This window comes from Jatropha curcas, chromosome 11 (assembly GCF_041381405.1).
Source record: "Jatropha curcas cultivar XTBG-Jc1 chromosome 11, XTBG_Jcur_1.0, whole genome shotgun sequence".
NCBI lineage: Eukaryota > Viridiplantae > Streptophyta > Magnoliopsida > Malpighiales > Euphorbiaceae > Jatropha > Jatropha curcas.
In genome coordinates this window covers 13,091,181-13,117,830 of record NC_143161.1, presented here as the reverse complement: position 1 = coordinate 13,117,830, position 26,650 = coordinate 13,091,181, and the positions used below count along the sequence as shown (strand labels likewise).

The 26,650-nt window shown below is 38.4% G+C and overlaps 1 pseudogene; it reads left to right on the top strand.

The window, feature by feature from the left end:
- Positions 1-434: 434 nt before the first annotated feature.
- Positions 435-26,650, top strand: part of LOC149492605 (uncharacterized) — a 46,229-nt pseudogene continuing 20,013 nt past the window's right edge.

The following is a 26,650-nucleotide window of genomic DNA, read 5'->3' as shown; positions in this document are numbered from 1 at the left end:
TAAACTCATAACTTTAGAACTCTGTAAGTATGTTCTAAACTGCTTTCTATATTCGAAAATGAAAGACCTGCTATGTTCTATTTTTTTTTTTGTGTGTGAAAAACGTTTTTGTCTAAAGAGAATCTCATATTGCTCTGATATGACTTTCTAATGTCACTATCAGAATCTTGCTTTAAACCAAATCCGAAAACAGTTAATTTATTATGTATGTTTGTTTTATTATATTTCATGCTTTGGCGATTTCATTATTTTATTATTTTTATTATTTTATTTCTTTTATTCTATTTGTCGTTTTGAATTTCTTTAAAAACTGTTCTTTTCGATTTCTTCCGCCACTTAAGTGTTCTTGTCTCTCTATTAACTGCTTCATATTCCTTCTATCGCTCTCTTGCTAACAAAACCCTAAGCTGTTCTATGTTTCGAAAATCTCAACAATGGCCGAATCAAGTTCCACCTCCTCATCCGATTCCTTAACTGAGGAAGAACTTCAACTCCTGAAAAGGCTTTCAAAGAAATATGAGCAAAAGGAGTCGAAACAGAAAAAGCCAGAAGAGGAACCAAAGGAAGGAAAAACCGAAACTGCTACTTCAAAGAAACATGTAGCTAGGGCACACGACAAAGGTAAATCTGTCATCTCACCATATCCTCTCATGTATTCGTGTTTTCCCCCCGGAGAAAATCATGGATCGGATTTTATTCGTGTACCTAAATATTCATTTGGAAAAAGCGGTGATAAAAACCTTTTTTGGATATACGATGCCGATAAATTAGTCTTATAAATTATTTTTAGTCGCCACCCATTATTTCGGCAATGGGACTGTTTCCATTTTTTATTTTGTAAAAGTGACTCCATTTTAACCGATTTTTTTTAGGCCTCTTATTTTGAAAAACTGGTCAAGCGAACCAAAGAGGTTCTAGGTAAGGGAATTGGGTACGTCGGCTCGTTGGAAGCCGACGCCCAGAAAAAATCGGCCTCTTTTAACCTACAATTTCTAATTTGATTTTATTTTAGAAAAAGCCAATTATTTAAGCCCAAACCCGATTAAATCAAACCGAGTTCCTATGTGGAAAATTAATTAACCGTCCCAATCAAGTCCGTTCATTGCATTCATCACAAATAAATCATATCATCCACCATCCATCCATAATACATATCAAGTATAATAAAAGACCCGCTCTTGCCTTATGGTTAAAGGCAGGCCACAAACCGAGTTTAATAATATAATTAATGATAAACGAAAGGAAATAAATCCTAAAAATCTCATAATCATTAATAATTAATTGATCTGGTTTGATTAAAACTTAGTTTGCCCATAATTGACCGTTTCCTGAGTTAGGATTAAAATCTACTTAGTAATATGAAATTAAAACGAAATAAGGAAACTATTCTGGAATTTCAAGACTGTCGCGTCACGCAGCTGTTCCATGAAGAACAGTCACGTGGCGCAACTCTCCTTATTCATTCTGGAACTTTTAGAACAGTCGCGTCACGCGGGTGTTCTATGAAGAACAGTCACGTGGCGAAACTCCTAGCTGCGCGACGGAACTATTTGTGACTTATTAAAATTCTCAGTTTTATTGATTATTTATCCAAAATATCACATTAAATATGAATATGAGAACAAAAGTATACTGGGTACACGAATAGCTGCGTCACGCAGGTGGTCCAGTCCGAATCAAAGACTTTTGGACATGAACAGTCGCGTCACGCAGGTAGTAGCTGCGTGACGCGGCTGCTCTGGTCCGCAACTACCTTTCAAACTACCTTGTTTACGTGTTCTTTTCGTTAAAAATAATTAAACTCAACCCAGAAAAGGTCAACAGTGGGCAAAATTACGTTTTACCAATAACAGATCAACTAAACACTGTGAAAATGAGATTTAAGGAATAAAATGCTAGAAATAAAAGATAATGTTTAGAATGGTTACCTTGCCCTCAGATTCGAGGATTGCATGCGCTAAGATTAGCTTAGAGACGTTGTTTCACGATTCCAAGAATGTGATTACTAGATTTTCACATAGCAAAACGTTTTGATCTTTCTTTCTTTTCTCTCTTTTTCTCTTATTAAATTTTTCTTATGCTTTTTGATTTCAAAACTAAACTGTTAAGGGCTTGATCTTCCTCAAGTTTACTCACTTGAGCTCTTGGGGAAGAAACCCTAGCCGTTTTTTATCAAAAACTTAGTTTAGATCTTTAGGGTTTTCAGAGAAAAATGAGAGAAAAATGTTAAAAAGTCCCCCATTTTTTTGCTGTAAAATGTTGTATTTATATGGTTAGGGCAACAGAGCAGTCACGTCACACGGGTATAAGCTGCGTGACGCACCCGTAAGCCCGCGTGACGCGACTTACTTTTCGTACAGTTGCCGCGTATCCATACAAACAGTGCAGGTCGTTGCACGGGCGCGCGCCAGAGGTGTCAGCCCTGTTAGAGCTGCATGACGCAGCTAATAGTGCCGTCACGCAGGTACTAGCTGCGTGACGCAGCCCTAACACGGGTCAGACCCCTTTGGGCGGTTTGATTCAATTTCTGGTTCAAACACTTCTGGTTTATCGTGATACCTTGTCCCTTGTCCTCATGTCATCACGCGTCAACAGTTTGTCCCCCCACTTTATCATTAATTGTATAAACGATTGATGTTAAAGTGGTCTATTGACGCGCCTTCTATCAGGCAATCCTCTCGAAGCTCGGTTTGATCGGCTTGAAAAGACGCTGAATCAATCATCTGGTCACCTCCTAAGCTCGGTTTGATCGGCTAGGAAGACACCTTCGGGGCTCGGTTTGATCGGCCTGAAGTGTTTTGAATGTTTGGTCACCTTCTCAGCTCGGTTTGATCGGCTTTGTCGGTTTCCCGGAATCTGAAGAGACATCTTCGAAGCTCGGTTTGATCGGCTCGAAAAATGTTGATTTGGTGACAAAGTCTTCGAAGCTCGGTTTGTTCGGCTTGAAGAGCTTTGATCTGGCCACCTTCTCAGCTCGGTTTGGTCAGCTTTGTCGGCTCCAGTCGGTTTTGAAAAGGCATCCTCGAGGCTCGGTTTGATCGGCCCGAAAGATGTGAATTTTACCCTGGTCAACTTCGCAACTCAACATCATTGACTGGGGAAGAAATTTCAAACAGCTTCGCAATACATCATCACTGTTTTGAAGTTGTTCTGACTAGCTTCGCAATACACCATTACTAATTAGTTGGACCTAGCGGCTTCGAAAAACCATCACCGGTTGGTCTAAAAAATTGTTCAAAAGAAGAAGAGCAATATCCGTGTGCAAACGAACCTTGTCTTCTGTTAGAAACATATTGGAACATCACATGTTTCCATGCAGAAATTTTGGCATAAATGATTTAACAGAGTATTTGTTATCTGCATTTTCAAATACACCTTTTATGATATAGTGGTCGAAAGAAAACTTACCTGAGGGTAATTTAGCAATTTGGTGTGCGGTGAGTAGATAAAAATCGCTGAAGTGTACGTGCCGCGCATCGACGTTAAATTGCCGAAGCGAACCATTGTAGGCCGTTGAAATGGGCCGTGTGGACCTGCTGCTCTCGGAAAGAGGTGACGGGCCGCACGGGCTTATTGGGCGTTGAAAGAAGGTGATGGGCCCATCGGTCCTTTTAGGTTTGGAAGAATGGGCTTGGGCCCTTTGCTTGAAGAAATGGGCTTGGGCCCAGATATTTACTATAAGTAATTTTCTTCACAACCGATTCAATTTCACTTATTCACAAACCCTAAGCAATTGAAAATTCTCTGAACTTTCAACTGAAAAAGATGTCTCAGCTTCCTGAAATCCCTGCTTCCGCCTACACTCGAGAGATGGAGACTTTCGGGGCCCTACCCGATATCTCGACATTCGATGGCGAGCCGGTGTCGGTGAGCCGGAATCCACTGACCCCTGGGACGCGGCCATTGCAGCTTCTTCTGTTGCTGGGTACGGAGTTTCCAGTCCGGTACGAGATGAGTCGGATGTGCGGCTTTCGATCCGAGGTAAGTAAAAATTTCCTTAATTTTTTGTTTTTTACTATTTTTGATCTATAACTGTAGCAATAGGACTGCTCTTTATTGTTTATGCTTGCGTCAACAGTCGCATCACGCAGGTAGGAGTTGCGTGGCGCGGCTGTTCTTCATGAACAGTTGCGTGACGCAGCTGTTCTTGTATGAACAGTTGCGTGACGCAACTGTTCGAGGCGCCAGAAACCCTAGCTTGCCTTGAACTTTAGGATTTATTCCCTTTTTCATCTTGTTAGAACTTGGTTTGTTGAGATAGGATTGTCTAGCAGCTCTAGGCGATTGATTTTGCCCTACATTCGCACAAAAACAACACAAACGTAGTGAAATTAAATTGGAATTGAACCACTGCGTACCTTCGACAGTTGCGTCACGCAGCTGTGTGACGCGGCTAGAGAGATGCGTGACGCGACTAGAGAGATGCGTGGCGCGGCTTTGTGGTTGCGTGACGCATCCGTTCTTGGGGCCACATATCTTGAACAGTTGCGTGGCGCAGCTGTGGAGTGGCATGGCGCGGGTGCTGAGATGCGCTACGTAGCTGTGCTTCTGATTGCGCAACTTGGGTAAAGCTGCGTGTCACGACTATGTAGACGCGTGACGCGACTAGGAGTTGCGTGACTCAACTACGGTTCAAACCGAAACTCGAATTGTTTTTTGTTTCTCCTGCCATAGAAGAAAATGAACAATTATTAGTCTTATATTTATTGGAGTTGAAATTTTCTTACAGGTTAATCTGGGCAAGGCCCGCTTGGGTGGCTCGGCCACTGACGCTTCTGCTTTCTGGGACTTATTGGACCCTCCTATGCGAGCCCGGGTAGTCGCTGCAGGATTCGGAGATTACGCCGCCGGATTGCACCGCACGCAGCCTCGTTTCCCGCCTGCTATGCGCTATGCATTGATGGAGCGGTGGAACGACTGCACGCACACTTTCGTGTTCGGGTTTGGAGAGATGACCCTCACACCCGTGGATTATGCTGCTATCACCGGCCTGCGCTTCACTGGTCCGATTCCTCCACTAGACGCTCGGTACCAGACGGCTGCCATCGGAGCTCAGCTAGTCCGTTCCCTCCTCGGTGTCACGACGCAGACCTGATACACCGTACAGGGGTGTATGTCTTACGAGACGGTCTTTCGGTTCTGGGCCGAGAGGATCAGGACCCGGTTGGAGGCTTGGAGAGAGTTGCCGGAGGATGTACGACCTGCTGCTCCTGCGTACACTCGAGAGGAGAGGGACCAGGCTGCTCGGTCCTTCTTGTTCTATATCATTTCCTCCCAGCTATTATGCACCTCCCAGAATAAGGGAGATCCTGCGGTGCTGGCATGTCTTCGGGATCTGAGCCAGGTCGGGTCCTTCGACTGGGCCACACTTGGTTTGGCTCATCTCTATCACGGTCTGGATGTCTGGACCCGTGGTGGCGGTGAGTCGAACTGGCTGTTCATCCGGCCTTTGGAGGTAACACACTTTCACTCTTGACTTTTTGTATCCGCCATTCTCAACTGTTCAACTAACTGACGTTATTTTCTGTCTCTGTTACAGGTGTGGTCTTACGAGTACTGCATCTACCCGGGCGGTCCGAGCGGCGACTCTCCCGTCGAGTCCAGGAGGATTCCTCGCTATTTGGCCCACTGCCACCACACTTATGCCAGTGGCGAGGATCCCGAGTACTGGCGGAGTTTCCTTAATGACTGGGAGCTGTCTGATGTGAGTACAGAAAGAACCTCTGAATCTTTAGCTTGTCTTCTCTTTATTTTGACACACAACTAATGCTGGTTTCTTATCATTTTTTTTTTGCAGCTATCCTTGGAGCCATGGGATTGCAAGGCCTGGAGGACCTATCCGGGCCGGGAGGTGGCTGAGTTACACAGCCGGTCGAGGCTGTTGATGCGAGGATACTGGGCTGACCGGTACTTCCTAGGAGAGAGAGTCTTCGACACTCCGATCGCTCCAGTACAGCGGAGAGTGCCTCATGCCCCTCCTCGGCATATGTGTCTGCTGGAGGGCTTGACTCGGGAGGACTTGGAGGTAGAGTATAGAGGCTTCTCGGCGAACGATTTCCTGTCCGCCGGTGTTCTTACTTTGCCTCTCGGATGCAGGCTCGACTTCCCGAGGTTCTTAAGTACATCCAGGTAACTCATCTAACCTTCAACCTTGTTTACTGTTATCACTCCTCCTTTGTTTCAAATCACTGATGCCGTTACTTTCTTCATAACTAAATGCAGGAGCGGAAAACGCATAAGACTGCGGCCCACTACCGGGCTGAGGCAGCGGCTGAGGCTGGTGGCGCGGCGGCTCCGGCCGGACCAGCCGGTGTAGTACTAGGCGATGTCCCGTTTCCGCCGGGTATGGAGGTGGTGTTGGATCCCGGCCTTGGCTTGGGATCTGGCATTGCCATTTCTGCTGATCTTCGGCAGGCTCCTCCTCCGGTACAGCTGGATCCTGAGCACACTACACACATAAGTTATAAACCGAATTTACAAAGTTAAGAGCACTTTCCCTGAATATCCTTTTAATGGATTTTTATTGTTTGCAGGTGCCGACCCAGAGGTATCAGGAGATATGCCAGCGGTTCGGGTTTGCCCGATCCTACATCGGTCGGCTCTACTCTGATGTACATGAGCGGGTGAGTACAGTCTTCCTGTGTCTCATCCCTCTTTCTTATTATTTGTTTACCTTTCCTTACACATTTTGTTGTTTTACAGGAGCTGGAGAACGGGAGGCTGCGGAGGCATCAGTCCCATCAGTCTAGTGCCGTGAGCCGACTTCAGGCAGAGGTGGAGCGGCTTAGGACGAGATTAGAGGTCGAGGGCATCCCACTCGACTCTTCTGATGAGGATGAGGATGGCTCTTCTTCGGATGGCGCACCACCATCTCCACCCCCTCCGACTGTTGCTGGTCCTAGCCGTAGGCGGCGGTAGTCTTGCTGCACGTCTCCTCCATTTTTGAACATTTTTTGAACATTTTGAACATTTAGCGGTGTTTTACTATTTATTTATTTTTGAATAGTTGTACAGTTATATCATTATTATTATCATCCTATGATTTTTTTTTTTTGATATTATTTATATTTTCACAACTTTTATTTTATCACTTTATCACAAGTGTTTATGTTTTATAACTGTGAAGTCTTTTTCCTGCAAAAACAAAACACGAACACAACACCAAACACAAAATAGCGATGTCCCATTTGTTCATAGAAATGGTTCACTTTATTAGCAGTCAGTGAATCGATTTATTGTAAATGAATAAACGAAATGAAATGAATAAAAGAATAAAAATAAAAATAAAAATAAAATAATGAACTTAATATGGAATATGACCAAAAATCGATTTCCAAAAAGGAAAGGTACCGTAGTATCTACCTGATAGGGCGGTCCACTCAGTGAATGCGAACATAATGGCTCAATCATCCTTTCTCGATTAATGCGATCATAAAGACTCTACTTCCTTATTGTACAGGCCGTCCTTCTTATTGATGCGAGTTTAAATGTTTACCAACCCGAGCGGTCCATACTTAACTGTTGTTCCAACTACCTCTGACAGTGGTTATTATGTCGGACATTGACAATGGTTCGTTCATTGGTCGCTTTATCCTTCTATAAATGGGGTTTCTTCCCACCTTTCTTTCACATCCAGGATTCAAAGCGAACCCGTTTCTTGAATAACCTTATTCATGGCTTTCCGACACCAAGTCTCAACTTTCGTCCTGTCCATTCCTGAGGACCTATGGGGAGTTTCTCCTATGAACCAACTCACCTGGTTGAAATACTTCAAAGATTTGAAGCCTGATTATGATTTCCTTTCTTGGCTCGTTGCTCATTTTAATCCTAGCACCATGGTTTTCCGGTTTGAAGACTCTGAAGTAACTCCGACTTATGAGGAAATGTGTGCTGTAATGGACCATCATCCTGAACAAGGTGAAACTCCGGCCTTGCCTCCAGGTCCTAGGTATGATCTAACTGAAATTATGGCCTTGTGCCCAGTTTACCTTCCTGATGGCATAAACGTGGATCAAGGTCTTCCTTTGGAACCTTTCTTGAACAGGGTTTTGTCTGCTGATCTAGATCTTCCTTGGATCCGATCTTGCTGCTTCTTGCTGTTGAATGTGTATGCCATGAAGAATCGTCAACCTGGAATTGGAGATTTCCGACTTCTGACCGTTGTTCGTGACATGCAATTGTACCATCGTACCGTCTTCATGATGATCATGGGAGAAACGATGTGTTGGGTCAGGGATATTGCCCTTCACATCACTGACTTCAATGTTCATCATCGTGGTTGTCCATTGCTACTACAAGCCTGGGCTCTGGACAAATTAAGCCTGATTCATCCGGTTCCGGCTCGCTTGATTCCAACTTATGGACCTGCCGTTTTTCAATCTCGGTCTCGGAGACGCTTCGATTTTGGTGGTAACCCTACTATTCGGTGGACTTGTCCTTGGTGGAGGGTTAGACTGGTCACGACTGGAAGTATGAATCTCAACTATGTGTTGTATGCCAGTCTAGACCGTTCCATGGCCTATTTCCCAGATAGGATCAGTCGTCAGTATGGGATGATACAGCGTGTTCCCCGAGCCCACAACTTTGAAAGTGGTCTCACAACACCCCATCTGTTGACTAATTTGGCCGATCGTTGGCAAAATCGAAACACCATGTATTTAGATGAAGGAACAATGCAAAATTCTGTGACACCTGCATATGCGAACTGGTTCTTTACCCCACAATGATGTCACGTTCTATGGAGGTTGACCTTTGCTGGTAGGCCACATCGGAATAAACTGTCGTTTGTTGCTTTTCTTTTGTACTCAAGCCATGAGCTTTTATCTAAATTTATCTGCTTTCCTTTTTAATCAATGATCTTGATGATTCTGTTTTTGTTAATTCCTGTACATATGAACAACGAGAGACAACAAAACTTTTCTTTCGAAATTATTTGTTAGTTATTTGGGCCTCCTGCCCTTGGGTCAATAAATAAAAACTCATAAAGTAAAAATTATTCTATAAAAACAAAAGCTTATGCTTGGAAACAACAAAGAATGGAGTGACTGTTTTATTACCTGCACAAATCAAATAAAAAATGACAAATGTGACTCCTTTTATGTATGCATGAACTTATGGAAATGTCAAAGTTTATTCATGGTTTTATTGATCCTTCCAGGAAAATCACTGAGAAAATGGCGTTCGTTCCTCTGATCCACGTTCTACAAGAATTCCTTATTTAGGCAGAGGCCAGCAGCCGAGACATTTCACACCGAATGAGTCGATCTTTGTTTAAATAAGCAGAGAGGAAGGTTTTGCATTCTTCGACCACAAACCCCAAAACTAGAAACCAAATTTTGAAATTCAAATCTTTTATTAATCTTACTTCTTTTCAACATTATATAGAAGTAAAGAAAGTTTATTCTAGTCAATGGTCATTCGCTCTAACTACTCGATTTCCTATTCTCCTTTGAGTCAAGTTGATGGCGTTGAGCAACCAATCACTAATCTGTCACGAACGCATGGCATGAATTCTGCATTTAAGCTAAGCACCACGCGTTAATCCCAAGATTTTATTTTATTGTCATTATTTTGCATTTTTTTTTACGTGCTCTAACTTTTGCCTAGGCCGCCCTTGCGAGTTTTCAACCTAACGAGCTCATTTCTTGCCTAAGCTGCTCTTTCGGGTTTTCAACTTAGCTCTTTTTTTTTTTTTTTGAAATCATCATCTCAGACATAGAACCTTTTCATTTGATCCTGGTTGACAATCCGATTGACAGGCTCTCCTTCCATAGTGACTAATTCGATGACGCCTTTAGGTAGCAGCTTCTGAATTCTGAACGGCCCATGCCAGTTGGGCTTGAACTTCCCACCAGGATGATGTTGGGCTTCATGATCCAATAACCTGATCAACACTAAATCTCCATTCTTTAAAGCCCTTGGATGTACCCGCTTGTTATAGAAACGAGCGATCCTCCTTTTTCTCATTTGATCCTAGAATCGAGCATTCAGTCTCCTTCCGTCTAAGAGTGCCAGATCTTCATACCTCTTCTTGACCCATTCTTCTTCGGTCAGACCAGCTTCTACTATCACTCTGAGGGACTTCTTTTCGTGCTCTACTGGTAACACTGCCTCCATCCCGTATACCAATTCGAAAGGAGAAGCTCCATTTACTGCCTTGAAGGTAGTGCGATGCCCCCAGAGTGCGAAAGGAAGTTTCTCAGCCCAGCTTCTATACCTTTCGCACATCTTTGACAGGATTCTCTTGATTTCCTTATTTGCAGCTTCTACTGCACCATTAGCCTGAGGGCGATAAGGAGAGGAATGGTGATGCTCAACGTTATATTTATAAAGCAATTGGCCAACTTCTGCTTGAAAATGAGAACCATTATCTGTAACTATGTGATGGGGGACACCATAGCGACAGAAAATGTTCTGTTCAATAAATCTTGCCACATGCTTGGCAGTTAAGATTCTATAAGATTGAGCCTCGACCCATCTAGAGAAGTAGTCAACTGCAACCAATATATACTGATGACCATTGGATGCTGTAGGTGAGATTTTACCGATGATGTCTATGCCCCATGCAGAAAAAGGACACGAAGGAGTTGTCGGATGGAGTTCGACAGCAGGTAAGTGGCTTCGATTGTCATGGTATTGGCAAGTTTTGCAACGATGCACATATTGAACACAGTCGCCTTCCATCTGCACCCAACAGTGACCTTGCCTCATGATTTTTCTTGCTAAGCTCATGCCGCTTAGATGAGTACCGCAAACTCCTTCATGAACTTTTCTCATAATGTCCTCTCCTTCTTTCTTACTCACACATCGTAGCAACACCCCATCCCAAGCTCTCCTGTAAAGTTCATCATCGACTATAACATAATTCAGAGCCATTTTCCTGAGGACTGCACGGTCTTCCTTCGTAGCATCTTCAGAAAAAGTACCATCTTTCATGTATCTCAGAATATCCGTGAACCATGGTTCTTCCTCCGGTTCTATCTGGTTCACAAAATGATCTTTATAACACGAGATATTAGCTGCGGTAATGATAAATGGCTTCTTCGGAAGTTTAGTCAAATCCTACCAAGCCGATGCTAAGTTTGCCAAGGCGTCTGGAATCCTGTTATAGGTTCTTCCTATGTGAGTGAAAGTGATCTTGTCAAATAGTGCTGCTTTCTTCAACAAGTACTCGACATAAGGCTTCAATCGGTCTTCTTCTACCTTCCATCTCTCGTTGGCATGCTCAATAACCAATAAAGAATCTCCTATCACCTCAACTTCCTTAGCACCGGATGCAAGAAGGGCTTCCATTCCCATGATGCACGCTTCATATTTTGCCATGTTGTTAGTGACCGGGAACAGTAGTCTCTTACACATGGTTGTGACTTCGCCGTTAGGTGCTTCTATAACAATACCAGCCCCAGCTCCGTTTCTGTTGGCTGATCCATCAAAGTATAACTTCCAAGCTCTTGTTTCAACGTACAGCAAGTGTTCATCAGGAAACTCCAATTCCCATGATTCGTTGTCTGTCACAGGGTTTTCTACTAGGAATTCTGCCACGGCTCGACTTTGACCGTCTTCTTCGTTACGAACTCCGCATCCACACTAGACATCTGAATCAACCACTTAGACAGCCGTCCCTCTAAAGTAGGTGTTTTCTGCAGATACTTCAACGGATCAATTTTGGAGACGAAAGTGACCCTGAAGGAGTCAAAATACGGCCTCAACTTCTTTATCGACCATACTACTGCCATGCACGTTTTCTCTATCAGATTGTATTTCTCTTCGATGGGCAGTAGTTTCTTGCTGATGTAATAAATAGCTTTTTCTACTCCAGCGGAGTTCGGCTGTACCAACATTGCTCCCACTCCTGCATCTTCTATAGATAGGTACAAAATTAGAGGTTCTCCTGGTCTTGGTGAACTGAGCACCGGTGGATTCATCAAGTATTTCTTTATGTGGTCAAAGGCCTTCTGACAGTCCTCATTCCACTTGACTGGTTGATTCTTCTTCAGTAGCTTGAAAATCGGAGCACAGGTGATGGATAACCTTGAAATAAATCTGCTGATATACTGAATCTTACCCAGGAAGCTTCTCACCTGACGTTCTGTTCTTGGCGGTTCCATATCCTGAATGGCTTTTATTTTGTCCGGGTCAACCTCAATCCCGTTAGGTCCAACCACAAAACCTAACAATTTTCCCTTCGTCACTCCGAATACACACTTCTTGGGATTGAGTCTCAAATTGTACTGTTTGACCCGTGTGAAGAACTTCTCCAGCATCTCTGAGTGTTCTTCCTGCATTTTTGTCATGATCACCATATCATCTACATACACTTCCAATCCTTTATGGATCATATCATGAAATAACGTAGTAGCCATCCTCTGATATGTTGCTCTAGCATTCTTCAGTCCGAACGACATCACTCTATAGCAAATAACGTAGTAGCTGCGTGACGCGGCTGCTCTGGTACGCAACTACCTTTCAAATTCTTTTCGTTAAAAATAATTAAACTCAACCCAGAAAAGGTCAACAGTGGGCAAAATTACGTTTTACCAATAACAGATCAACTAAACACTGTGAAAACGAGATTTAAGGAATAAAATGCTAGAAATAAAAGATAATGTTTAGAATGGTTACCTTGCCCTCAGATTCGAGGATTGCATGCGCTAAGATTAGCTTAGAGACGTTGTTTCACGATTCCAGGAATGTGATTACCAGATTTTCACATAGCAAAACGTTTTGATCTTTCTTTCTTTTCTCTCTTTTTCTCTTATTATATTTTTTTTATGCTTTTTGATTTCAAAACTAAACTGTTAAGGGCTTGATCTTCCTCAAGTTTACTCACTTGAGCTCTTGGGGAAGAAACCCTAGCCATTTTTTATCAAAAACTTAGTTTAGATCTTTAGGGTTTTCAGAGAAAAATGAGAGAAAAATGTCAAAAAGTCCCCCATTTTTTTGCTGTAAAATGTTGTATTTAGATGGTTAGGGCAACAGAGCAGTCGCGTCACGCGGGTATAAGCTGCGTGACACACCCGTAAGCTCGCGTGACGCGACTTACTTTTCGTACAGTTGCCGCGTATCCATACAAACAGTGCAGGCCGTTGCACAGGCGCGCGCCAGAGGTGTCAACCCTGTTAGAGCTGTGTGACGCAGCTAATAGTGCCATCACGCAGGTACTAGCTGCGTGACGCAGCCCTAACACGGGTCAGACCCCTTTGGGCAGTTTGATTCAATTTCTAGTTCAAACACTTCTGGTTTGTCGTGATACGTTGTCCCTTGTCCTCATGTCATCACCGGGCCAGGTGGGGGCATAAAAATCACGCGTCAACAATTCGTATGTCATTGATTGGAAATTTTTTGGTAGTAATGAGTTTGATTTCAAGGAACTCTTTGAGTTTCAAGGATAGATGAGTTTTCTGTCGTTAAACCGACTGTGTTATGAAAGTTTAGTCAAAGAGTTCTACGGTTCTCTTAAGGTTAGTGGAACGGAGTCGATCTCTGTTAAGCTTAAAGGTGAGATCAAAGCGTTATCTTACGCTGACTTGAGCAAGATTTTTGATTTGCCAAATGCTGGGTCTAGGGTGATAAAAATTAAGGATATTTCTAGGGTTAGTGAGTACAAAAAGGAAGATTTTGTGAAGAAAATTGGGAAAAAGGGTTCTGTAGACAAACAGGGCACTATTGAATGTTCAAATTTGACAGACAGTATGAAATGGCTATACAAACTAATTGTGCATTACATTTATCCCAAGAGTGCCTCACTCACATATGTGAATCAGGTTGAGTTGTGCATGATGTGGCACATAGTTGAGAAGAAACCTCTCAACCTATGTCATATTATATTTGACAAGATGCAGAACATCTCTAAGAAACTGCCCTATGGAATGATTCTTACACCAGTGTTTAAGTTTCTAAATGTTGATGTAAAGGAGAGTGATGGGTATAATGTCTCAAAGCTAGACAGCGGGTCATTAAAAATGAAAGATGAAGAAGGTGAAGAAGAGAAAGAGAAAGAAGAGAAGGGAAAAAGAGAAATTGAAAAAGTAAAGAAAGAAAAAGAAGAAGTTGAAAAAGAAAAGGAAGGAAGAGAAGAGGCTGAGAAAAAGAAGAAGAAAGAAGACAAAGGAAAAGCTAAATTAGGAGAAATAGAGAAGGAAGAAAAGATAGAGGACGTAGGAAAAGAAGAAAAGAAGGAAGAGACAGAAAAAGAGAAAGCTGCTGAGAAGGAAGCAGAATTAGAAAAAGAAGAAGAAACAGAAGAGAAAAAGAAGAGAAAAAGGAGTCTGGAAAAGTTGAAAAAGGAAAGAAAGTAGAAGAAGTCAGTGATGCCGAGATAGAAAAGCTGGAATTAAGTGATGAAGAAAAGTCAACTGAGGTCAAAACAGAAAAAGAATCTGAATTCTTCTCAGCTCAAAGGAGTAGGGAAGCTATGCTAGGAAGAATGGAGAGAGAGCTAATAGAAGAGCATAACAAGGAACTTGATGAGGCAATAAAGCATTGCAAGACTGTGATTGAACAAAATCAGTCTCTCATTGAGACCTTAGAAAGAATGAAAGATGTGAATGAAAGGAAATTAGCTATTCTGAAAGTTAAAGGAACACCCTACACTCCTACCTCAGAGAAACCAAAGAAGGTAAAGCACACTGCGGGTAAACATAGGACTCATGGAAGAAAGCCTCTATTGCACCCTTCTTCTAAACGGCCAAAAAGCTCTTCTGAAACTGCTCCAGCTCAGAATCTAAGAAGTTCTAAGAGAATTAGAACTGATCCCAAGCCTCTCTGATTTGTCTTTATGTGTTGTGAACAATATATTTTTTTTGCTTTGTCTCTATAGGTTATATCGTTGGAACTCTGTTTATTTTTTATTATGCTCTGATTTTTTCTAACCCTTTTGTATGATGACAAAAAGGGGGAGAACGCAGGTATTTTGGATATTTTAGTACATACTCTACTATGTTGTAACCAAAGTACTTATATCTTGTTATTTTCTAATCTGTGATGTCTATCTTAGCATACATTATTTTCTGTATCTATATGTTCTATTTTTGGCGAGCTATATTTTTTTGATGAAACTGAGTTTTTTAGAACTTAGATTCTTATTCTAATGACTGTTCTACAGGTTGGATATAAGATCTTTTGTTCTATTTCTAATATCAGTTTCTACTCTATTCTTTTGCTCTGACCATATGCTCTGATTATTAGAACTTAGAATATCTTGTCTATCTTTGCTAGTTCTAAAATCAGTTTCTAAAATGTCTCCCTAGTTATATATTTCATAAATAGTTTTATTGCATCTATTCAGGAGGAGCATAATACATGTTCTAAATTCGCTTCATATTAAGATCTTTTGGCATTCTTAGAACTAATATGCATAAAATTTAGGGGGAGCACATGTTATATGTTTGCTAAATTTATTGGTTTTGTCATCATCAAAAAGGGGGAGATTGTTGACTCAAGGGTCAAATTCTAATCTCAGAATTTTAATGATTAAAACAAAATAAATAAATTTAAATTATATTATTTGTGCTAATATTATTTTATGCAGAATTCTTATGGAAAGAAAACTAACAAGGCAAGTCGTACATAGTGTGTGAAGATATCCGAAGACCCTAGTGGTTAGGTTTTTAGGATACATTGTAGGATTGTTGACGCGTGTTTTTTATGCCTCGCCTGATCCGATGAGGACACAAGGATGAATGGGTGAATGCTATCTAGAAGCCTTTCAATCCAAGGATTAAAAAATAAAAAAAAATAAAAAAAAAGAGAGAGCTGCGTGCTACATTAGCTATGCTACAGTGTCCGTGCTACAGTAGCTATGCTATAGTGTTCTGACCTAGCTCTATAAATACATCTCTTTCTCACAATTTTCACACAATTTCATAACTCCACAAATGGCAAAAACCCTAAAAAAATATACTGTGCTGCCACATTTCTCTCCAAAAAATTATTATGAGTTGATTTGAAGAGAAATTGACATTAGATATCAATTTTAGGTGAATCAAACCATAAAAAGAGAGAAAAAAAATCAAAAGATAATAAAAAGGAACACTTCAATCCTTGGAAACAAAGCTTCTGGAGATCTTGATCCATTTATAATCCTCAATCTGAGGATTACGTAATTTCTTTAACATTTTTTGTGTTTTTTTACATATTTTTTGTGTTTGTTTTTACATATTTTTGTGGTTTTAGTAATTTAAGCTTCTTTAAATTGTATTCTGTTCATATTTGGCCATTTTATATGTCCTTAAATCACATTTAAACAAGAAATGATGTAAAAAATCACTAAAAAATGAATTCTGGGTAAAAATTACTCAAATGTTCGTCGATGAATGTTCATCCAGATTTTTCCAGAAATAATGAAAAATATATAAATTCTGATGTTCATCTATGAACAGTAACTGTTTGTTCAATGAACAGTTATTGTTCATCCAGATTTTTCCAGAAACAATAAAAAAAAATACAAATTTTGTACAAAAATAAAACCTAATTTCTTCAATAAATCTGAGAATGCCCAAATATGAACAGATCACAGTTTAATTAAACTTAAAATACTAAAATGTAATTTTATGTGTTTATTTATATGAATTTTACAATTTATATTCAAATAAAAAATGAAATTAAATTTGTAGATTTATTAACAATTTGCATATTCAGACAAAAAATAATAATTAAATGTTCAGGAATAAATTTGTTGATTTATTTATATTTAAGATTAATTTGCATATTCATTAATAATATTTTTGGCATTAAATAATAATTGTGCATGATTTTATTTTTATTGGTTTATAGATTTAATTCTGAATCAATTTATATATTTTTGGATCCGGTTTGTTACCCGCCTTGAACCATAAGGCAAGAGCGGGTTATTTATTCATTTTATTTAATATTTTTGACTCGATTTGTCCCTCGCCTTGAACCATAAGGCAAGAGCGGGTCTTTTATTTATTTGGTTTAATTGCTTTGGTTTAAATGCTTTGATTTGAATAATTGTTATGTGATAATTAGATTTGATTGGGACGATTAAGTAATTTTTCATATAGGAACTCGGTCCGATTCATTTGGGTTGGATTTAAATAAATAAATAATTTGGCTTTTCTAACTAAAATAAACTAGAAATCATAGGTTAATAGAGGCCGATTTTCCAGGCGTCGGCTTCCAACGGGCCGGCATACCCAATTCCCTTACCTAGAATCGCATTGATGCGTCTGACCAGTCTTTTTGAAATAATTTGGCCTTGAAACAAAATTGGGTTTAAAATGGAGTCATTTTTATAAAAACAGTCCCATTGCCTAAATAATGGGTGGCGACTCAAAATTGTTTATAAGACCAATTTATCGGCACCGCATCCAAATAAAAAAATATTTTATCAAAAATCACAAAAAGGATGTTTTTGGGTCCTCCGGGGGGATTTTCGATGAAAACAGATTGGCGACTCTGCTGGGGATTTAGCCCGCTAATCTCCGGTTATTTTTTAAATAAATTAGTCGGCTATAATTAGGAATTAACTCTAAAACCTATGTTTTCTAAAATTGGAAATAAAATTGGTAAGAAAGCCGTCGAAAAATTCTTTAATCGTCCTTGTTTGTTTATTTGCTTTCCTTTATTTTTGCTAAGTTGTTGCATCCATACTGCATTTCTTTCTTCTCACCACTTTCTACCCAAAATTACCCTTCGGTATTGTTGTTAACTTCGAAGGTAGATCCAGCTTAAACCATGCGTTTTAGGCACATCTATCCGAGAATTAGCAATTTTACCAACCGCAAGCCTAGTACCTTAAAGGTGCGTCAAAAGGAGTAGGCCCATGAAAAAGCCCGAATCCTATTTGCGGAACCCAGACCTTGTAAAGCCCAATGGACTGAAGCCCGTACCTTGTAGTTAAAAGCCTTAGTCACTTTCCCTAAGGAAAACCTGAATCTGTTTGCTGTTATTCTGTCGCATTCATTTCGATAGTTTATATCGTCAATCTCAAAACCCCCTGTTGGTTGTCGAGATTAGACCAAAATTCTAGGAATCAGATGTCAGAATTTTTGCCAACGGAATTCGTGTGCGGGAGAGATAAGGTTGGAAGGCATGCATTTCCCAACTCTCATTCCCTGTGTGTTATAAAACTGTACATATGTTGTGACATTCATGCATCATGTAATATTTTAGTTTCAGTTATGCATTAATAAGAGCTAATTTTCGGTATGGATGTTTGTCTTGATTTTGAGAGTGGATCTCTAATTCGTTTTGAATAACATAATGCAATCATTTATGGCGAATTGATACCCAAAAGAAAAGGGAGTTATAAGGGGGTTGCGATTGCTTTGAATTTTCACATTTCCCGCATTATTTGAAAATAAGCGTGAGATTGCAAAAAAAAAAAAATAATAATAATAATAACAATAAAAAAAATAAAAAAATAAAAAATTTTTAAATAAGATCCTGCTTGGGACCATTTGTTCCAAGGCAAAAAGTAAGGACACAAAAACAAAAAAAAAATAATAAACAAGTATCCCGCTTGGAAATTCTTTCATTCCAAAGCAAAATTAGGGATTTAAGAGAAAATAGCCAATTGTAAAATCCAAAAGGAACGGTCGACGACAGATAATACCGAAAATGTTTAAATACAAAGTAAATTATTGCTATGTTATTCATGCCGAATTTTAGGTCCAGTTATAATAAAACAAGATCTTATTTCTATACTGGTTATTAGCACATCAGATTTGCATTTCTCATCCTGTGTGCCTTCATTCTTCATGCATAAATGACTCAGATCTATCAGCCAGAGTTGATCCGTCCTGGGAAATCACTTCGAGAGTTTGGCGCCGACAGCCTGGTCAACGTCTGGTAAAAAAAATGTTTATGTTTATTTGTTTACCACCTTCAAAAAAAAAAAAATTTTTTTTGCCTTAGTTCAATGTTCAGTCCCTACATGTTGATTTGCTTATATTTCACTTTTTGAAATGGAAGTCTTGAGTAATATACCATGATTAAGAGATTTCAATGATTATATGTTTGGATTTGATTATGAACTTAGGTATTAGGGTCTGAAACATGACATGTGAGGTTTCTTTAGCAAATGTAAATCTCTAGTTAAAAATCTAGACATAATTTTGGCTTAAGAAAAGCATGAATCCTAACTTGAATAAGGAGTAGGAAGAAAAGGGAAACTAAAGCCATAATACAAGTATGTTTCAAGTCAATAAAGGATGAGGGTATTGCGAGAGAAAAATCAAGATTGAGGGAATAACGGAAATCCGTTCTAATGAAAAGTGGTACGGAGCATAAAATGCAACCACTTTTTGCTTATATTCCCACCAAAAAAAAAAAAAAAACAAAAGCAAAAAAAAGCAATACAAGAGTTAGAGTGGAGCATAAAGTGCAACCACTTTGTGTGATAGAAATAGGTTACCTAAAAATACCTTGAGATGAGAAACATTACATGTGTGCTAAACTTGTTCTAAATACTTTCTATTTTGCATTCTAAGGAAGGAGAATTGCCTATCTCATGTTTTAAAAGTTTGGCTAGATTTTTAAACTTTAGATTTTGTTTGCTAAATTGAAGTTTTTAGATGCCATGTTCACCTAGAATACTTGATTCAAAATCAAATCAATCTCTTATCTCTTGGTAGATTACTTTAGAAGTCCAAATCAACGAGTAAAAATGAACATGGTCAACATAAAAAAAAAAAAGAGATGAATGTTTTACTTAGGGACAAGCAAAGAGCTAAGTGTGGGGGAATTGATAGCCTCACAAAACGGGCAAATTTGTTAAATTATAATCGCATGACTGCATGTTTGTTTTGAAGATTTTTAGCTGTTGACTCTACCTGAATGTTGGATTCTTTTAGACGGCGATCAGGATGTCAAATGCTATTTTCTCGGTAATTTCCTTGGATGGATCGATAAAGAAAAATCATGAATAAAAATCCCTAGCCCTTAAATAGGCGCATGCATACATGAAGAAGTTGTATATTTTATCTCTTTCTAAATGTTGCAGGTGATAAAAGGGTCATCCCTTCTTTTTCAAGAATGTAAATCCTTTTTGTTTATCTGGTTTTACTTAGCTTTCATTTTATTGTCTTTTGTTAATTTTGGAATAATGTAGATGGGCGTTTATGCCCGCATTAACAAGGTGGACCGCTTTTGCAAGTGAGTGGGATGCCTCTTTTTTGTTTGTGGTTTTGTTTTCTTTGTGCAGGAACAAAGCAAATTTTTTAAAAAAGAAAATCAAAGCCCAAGTCGGCTTATTTAAGCAATTTGGAGTCAGTGTACGGCTCGTCTACTTCAATAATTCCGTCTACTTGCCGCATCAGGAAGGGTATACCTGAAATCATCAAATTTACCAAATTACACTAAGGTAAGTTTTCTTTCAACACCGCATCAGGAAGCGTATACCTGAAAATTCGCTAAAATTTTTTAAAAAAAAATTTAATAAAAAAAATGATAATAAAGTTTTCAAGGTTTGCTTAAAAGATAATATTTTTAGTCTCGGGACGAAATTCCGGACTGGGGGCAAAAATAAAATCTTTTGTCCTAATGCAAAATTTCAAATTTCAAAGTTTATGATTTCTAATGCATGGGGGCATGTGATGCTCCAACATTTAATAAAGGCAAGATCTGTTTGTACACAGAAATTGCTCTTTTCTTTTGAAAATGTTTTCAAGTCAACAGGTGATAGTTTCTCAAAGCCGTTGACGCCCCAACATTTAACAAACGCAAAATCTGTTTGTATACAGAAATTTCTATTTGATCCCACCAGGCAAAATCTGTTTGTACACAGAAATTGCTCTTTTTTTTTAAAAAAAAAATCCAAAGCCGATTACACCGAGCTAAGGAGGTGAACAAAGCCGATTACACTGTGCTTTGGACACAATCAAACACTCCAAAGCCGATTACACCGAGCTAAGGAGGGGGACAAAGCCGATTACACTGCGCTTTGGACACAATCAAACACTCCAAAGCCGATTACACCGAGCTGAGGAGGTGGAGAAAGCCGATTACACTGCGCTTTGGACACAGTCAAACACTCCAAAGCCGATTACACCGAGCTGAGGTGGTGGACAAAGCCGATTACACTGCGCTTTGGACACAGTCAAACACTCCAAAGCCGATTACACCGAGCTGAGGAGGTGGACAAAGCCGATTACACTACGCTTTGGACACAGTCAAACACTCCAAAGCCGATTACATTGAGCTAAGGAGGTGGACAAAGCCGATTACACTATGCTTTGGACACAATCAAACACTCCAAAGCCGATTACATTGAGCTAAGGAGGTGGACAAAGCCGATTACACTATGCTTTGGACACAATCAAACACTCCAAAGCCGATTACACCGAGCTGAGGAGGTGGACAAAGCCGATTACACTGCGCTTTCGACACAGTCAAACACTCCAAAGCCGATTACACCGAGCTGAGGAGGTGGACAAAGCCGATTACACTGCGCTTTGGACATAGTCAAACACTCCAAAGCCGATTACACCGAGCTGAGGAGGTGAATAACAAAGCCGACTACACCGTGCTTTGGGACTCTTTTCAAACCCTCTGAAGCCGATTACACTAAGTTGAGGAGGTGAACAACAAAGCCTACTACACCGTGCTTTGGGACTCTTTTCAAACCCTTTGAAGCCGATTACACTGAGCCGAGGAGGTGAACAACAAAGCCGACTACACCGAGCTTTGGACATCATCAAACCCTCTAAAGCTGATTACACTGAGCTGAGGAGTGAACAACAAAGTCGATTACACCGAGCTTTGGAGTTGTCTGCAGATCCGATTGGAGCCAACAAAGCCGATTACACTGAGCTTTGGACGTAACCAGATTCAACCCAAGATTGAAGGCGCGTCAGTAGGCCACTTTAACATTAATTGCTTATGCAATTAATGATAAAGTGTGGGGGCAAACTGTTGACGCGTGTTTTTTATACCCCGCCTGATCCGATGAGGACACAAGGATGAATGGGTTAATGTTATCTAGAAGCCTTTCAATCCAAGGATTAAAAAATAAAAAAAAAAGAGAGAGCTGCGTGCTACAGTAGCTGCGCTACAGTAGCTGGGCTACAGTGTCCGTGCTACAGTAGCTATGCTATAATGTTCTGACCTAGCTCTATAAATACATCTCTTTCTCACAATTTTCACACAATTTCACAACTCCACAAACGGCAAAAACCCTAAAAATATATACTGTGTTGCCACATTTCTCTCCAAAAAATTCTTATGAGTTGATTTGAAGAGAAATTGGCATTAGATATCAATTTTAGGTGAATCAAACCATAAAAAGAGTGAAAAAAAATCAAAAGATAAAAAAGGGAACACTTCAATCCTTGGAAACAAAGCTTCTGGAGATCTTAACTATTATTTGTTAAGACATTTGATCCATTTACAATCCTCAATCTGAGGATTAGGTAATTTCTTTAACATTTTTTTTGTGTTTTTTTTTTTTATTTTTGTGTTTTTACATATTTTTATGGTTTTAGTAATTTAAGCTTCTTTAAATTGTAGTCTGTTCATATTTGGCCATTTTATATGTCCTTAAATCACATTTAAACAAGAAATGATGTAAAAAATCACTTAAAAATGAATTCTGGGCAAAAATCACGCAGCTGTTCATCGATGAACAGTATTTGACCTAGCTATGCTACAGTGTTCTGACCTAGCTCTATAAATACATATCTTTCTCACAATTTTCACACAATTTCATAACTCCACAAACGGTAAAAACCCTAAAAAAATATATTGTACTGCCACATTTCTCTCCAAAAAATTATTATGAGTTGATTTGAAGAGAAATTGACATTAGATATCAATTTTAGGTGAATCAAACCATAAAAAGAGAGAAAAAAATCAAAAGATAATAAAAAGGAACACTTCAATCCTTGGAAACAAAGCTTCTGGAGATCTTGATCCATTTATAATCCTCAATCTGAGGATTAGGTAATTTCTTTAAAATTTTTTGTGTTTTTTACATATTTTTTGTGTTTTTTTTTACATATTTTTGTGGTTTTTTTAGTAATTTAAGCTTCTTTAAATTGTATTCTGTTCATATTTGGCCATTTTATATGTCCTTAAATCACATTTAAATAAGAAATGATGTAAAAAAATCACAAAAAAAATGAATTCTGGGTAAAAATCACTCAAATGTTCGTCGATGAACAGTTACTGTTCATCCATGAACAGTTACTGTTCATCCAGATTTTTCCAGAAATAATGAAAAATATATAAATTCTGATGTTCATCTATGAACAGTAACTGTTTGTTCAATGAGCAGTAACTGTTCATCCATAAACAGTTACTGTTCATCCAGATTTTTCCATAAATAATGAAAAATGTATAAATTTTGATGTTCATCGATGAACAGTACTGTTTGTTCAATGAACAGTTAACTGTACATTCAATGAACAGTTACTGTTCATCCAGATTTTTTTCCAGAAATAATAAAAAAAAATACAAATTTTGTACAAAAATAAAACTTAATTTCTTCAATAAATCTGAGAATACCCAAATATGAACAGATCACAGTTTAATTAAACTTAAAATAATAAAATGTAATTTTTTGTGTTTATTTATATGAATTTTACAATTTATATTCAAATAAAAAATGAAATTAAATTTGTAGATTTATTAACAATTTGCATATTCAGACAAAAAATAATAATTAAATGTTCAGGAATAAATTTGTTGATTTATTTATATTTAAGATTAATTTGCATATTCATTAATAATATTTTTGGCATTAAATAATAATTGTGCATGATTTTGTTTTTATTGGTTTATAGATTTAATTCTGAATCAATTTATATATTTTTGGATCCAGTTTGTTACCCGCCATGAACCATAAGGCAAGAGCGGGTCATTTATTCATTTTATTTAATATTTTTGACTCGGTTTGTCACCCGCCTTGAATCATAAGGCAAGAGCGGGTCTTTTATTTATTTGGTTTAATTGCTTTGGTTTAATTGCTTTGATTTGAATAATTGTTATGTGATAATTAGATTTGATTGGGACGATTAAATAATTTTTCATATAGGAACTCGGTCCGATTCATTTGGGTTGGGTTTAAATAAATAAATAATTTGGCTTTTCTAACTAAAATAAACTAGAAATCATAGGTTAATAGAGGTCGGTTTACTGGGCGTCGGCTTCCAACGGGCTGGCGTACCCAATTCCCTTACCTAGAATCGCATTGATGTGTCTGACCAGTCTTTTTGAAATAATTTGGCCTTGAAACAAAATTGGGTTTAAAATGGAGTCATTTTTATAAAAAAGGTCTCATTGCCTAAATAATGGGTGGTGACTCAAAATTGTTTATAAGACCGATTTATCGGCACCGCATCCAAATAAAAAAATATTTTATCAAAAATCACAAAAAAGATGTTTTCGGGTCCTCCGGGGGGATTTAGGTGAAAACAAGGATATAGAGAAAATTCATCTATAAGTACAAAAACTAATCTTTCTCTCATCAAAAATATTTTTCGAAATTAGATTCTTCAAAAATAAATTCTTTTGTCAAAAATTCGTTTTAAATAATATTCTTGAAAAATCAAAATGATTCAATTACCTAAAATTAAAGAGATTATGTCTAACGATTTTGGTAATAAATCGTATGCTTTCTTTTTCGGAAATTCTCGTTGAAGATCTAAAGGATTTCAATTTATTCTCTTACCTAAAACGAAGGAAGATCTTATCTTTTCATTTTGGTAAGTAGTATCTTTTCGAAAAATATTCCTCGAATAAATTACTTTCAGAAAATCTTTATGTTTAAAGGAAAAGAAGATCGTCTTTTATTTTCTTACCAAAAGGGTAGAACAAATTTTTAGTAACTAAGATTTTCGTATCTTCTAAATAAGGAAAGCAAATATTCTGATTTCAAAATAAAATATCCACTTTCTAAAAACGAGAGTCACAAATCTCTCTATAAAAAGGAGCTTTCACGCTTTGAACTAAGTGGAAGAAAGAGTTTTCATTTTAAGAGTATTCACCTATTGATCACATCTTTTATCTCTCAAAACTTACTCTCTACCCTCATTTTTCTTTTCATCTTTACACTTCACGTTTTTATCTTTAAAGAGAAAAGAATTTTATAACTACTTTTGAAAAACAGTTCTGTGTTCTAAACGTTTCTTCTAATCTGAAAACTGTTTTTCTTGTGCTTATATTTGCATTTCTATCTGTCTATTTAGATTTTGTAATCTGTAGTAGATAGATTTTTATTTGATAAACATTTGTGTAATAGCTCAGGTGAAAAGCTAAAGAATTAATCTAAATAAACTTATTAACTTTATTATTAAATATGATTAGCCTAGATTGTTTCAAAATTTCGGTAGGACCTCTCCTAAAATTTGATTAAACCACAATTCAATAATAAATTCTCAAAGCCCATCCATCGGGCAATTCACAACAACTAATCCATCTGCCATATCCATTATTCATCTATCATACCTCATCTACCATCTTTGTAACTCAATATCCACTGTTGTACCATAGGTTAATACATTCTTTAACTAACAACTAAATTGCAAATTAATAAAGAAAACCAAGTGCTTATTATTGATTCATGATTCACACTTAGAGATAATAGGGTCCAGTATCATATTCATATAGAGCTAAACTTCCCTATCTTAAATTCGCCACAATAATCAATTCTAGTTAATATAAATTATCAATTATCTAATTGGTTGACTAAGTCTTTCGAAGGTCGCACTAATTATTGCTTTACGTAACGATTTAGGGATTTAATTAAGTCGAATAGTGATTTTAATCACATATCCATAATCTACGAACTAATTCCTACATTTTGAGTTTAGGGATTTTTTGGACACCGGAAACCTTCGCAGGCCACCGTAATCACCGCCGGCTATGGTGACCGAAGAGTGGCAGTACCAGATTTCAAGTTTTTCTACACCAAGTTGTTTCAAATTTCATGAAGCTCACAAATACCCTATCAATTTCTATAATTCATGCCCTCATCTAATATAATCACAATTTCTCACAGTTAAATCTTAAGTTCAAATTCTCCTAAAAACTCCAATTAATTCACAAACTTCAAAACCTAATATTTCAAAGACCTTCAATTAACTATCTGTTCGAAATCAACTAAATTGCCCAATAAATTTAAATTTGGATTTTATACAAAAAAATGAGGAACTAGGTCTTAGAGCGTACCAATCGAAAATCGGACGACGATTTCACAGTCCAAGCAAGGAGAAGATGATTCTGCCTCTTAGGGTCTCGCCGGAGACTCGCTGGCCTCCACGGTGGCTGGTAAATTGATTTTTTGCCAGAATTGTGCAATTCATACATCCCTAGACTCGAAATTTCACAGGGAGTTCGATTTTTTCGTCCATTTATTGAGCCAGCGGCTTGTTTGGCCTGAATAGGCATCGACAATCACTTCTATTCATCCCGTTGGAGATCCGTTCAGCGTGAAGAAAGGCTGGGATCGAGTTCAGCGATAGGAGATCAGCATTTCTACACCGGTCCCATCGACTGGGACTCCCCGAAAGTCAGGAAAAGAGTCGGTGAAGGTCAGCAATGCCATTAGAGAGACAGAGCGCTGATTTGCCTAAGTCAAGTTCCATCGACAACAAAAGACGCCAAGACTAAGATTGTCGATGTCTAGGGAGTCGACCGCCACTTAGTAGCCAAAAATCGGATTAGGAGAGGGGAGACAGCCTCAGTTGGG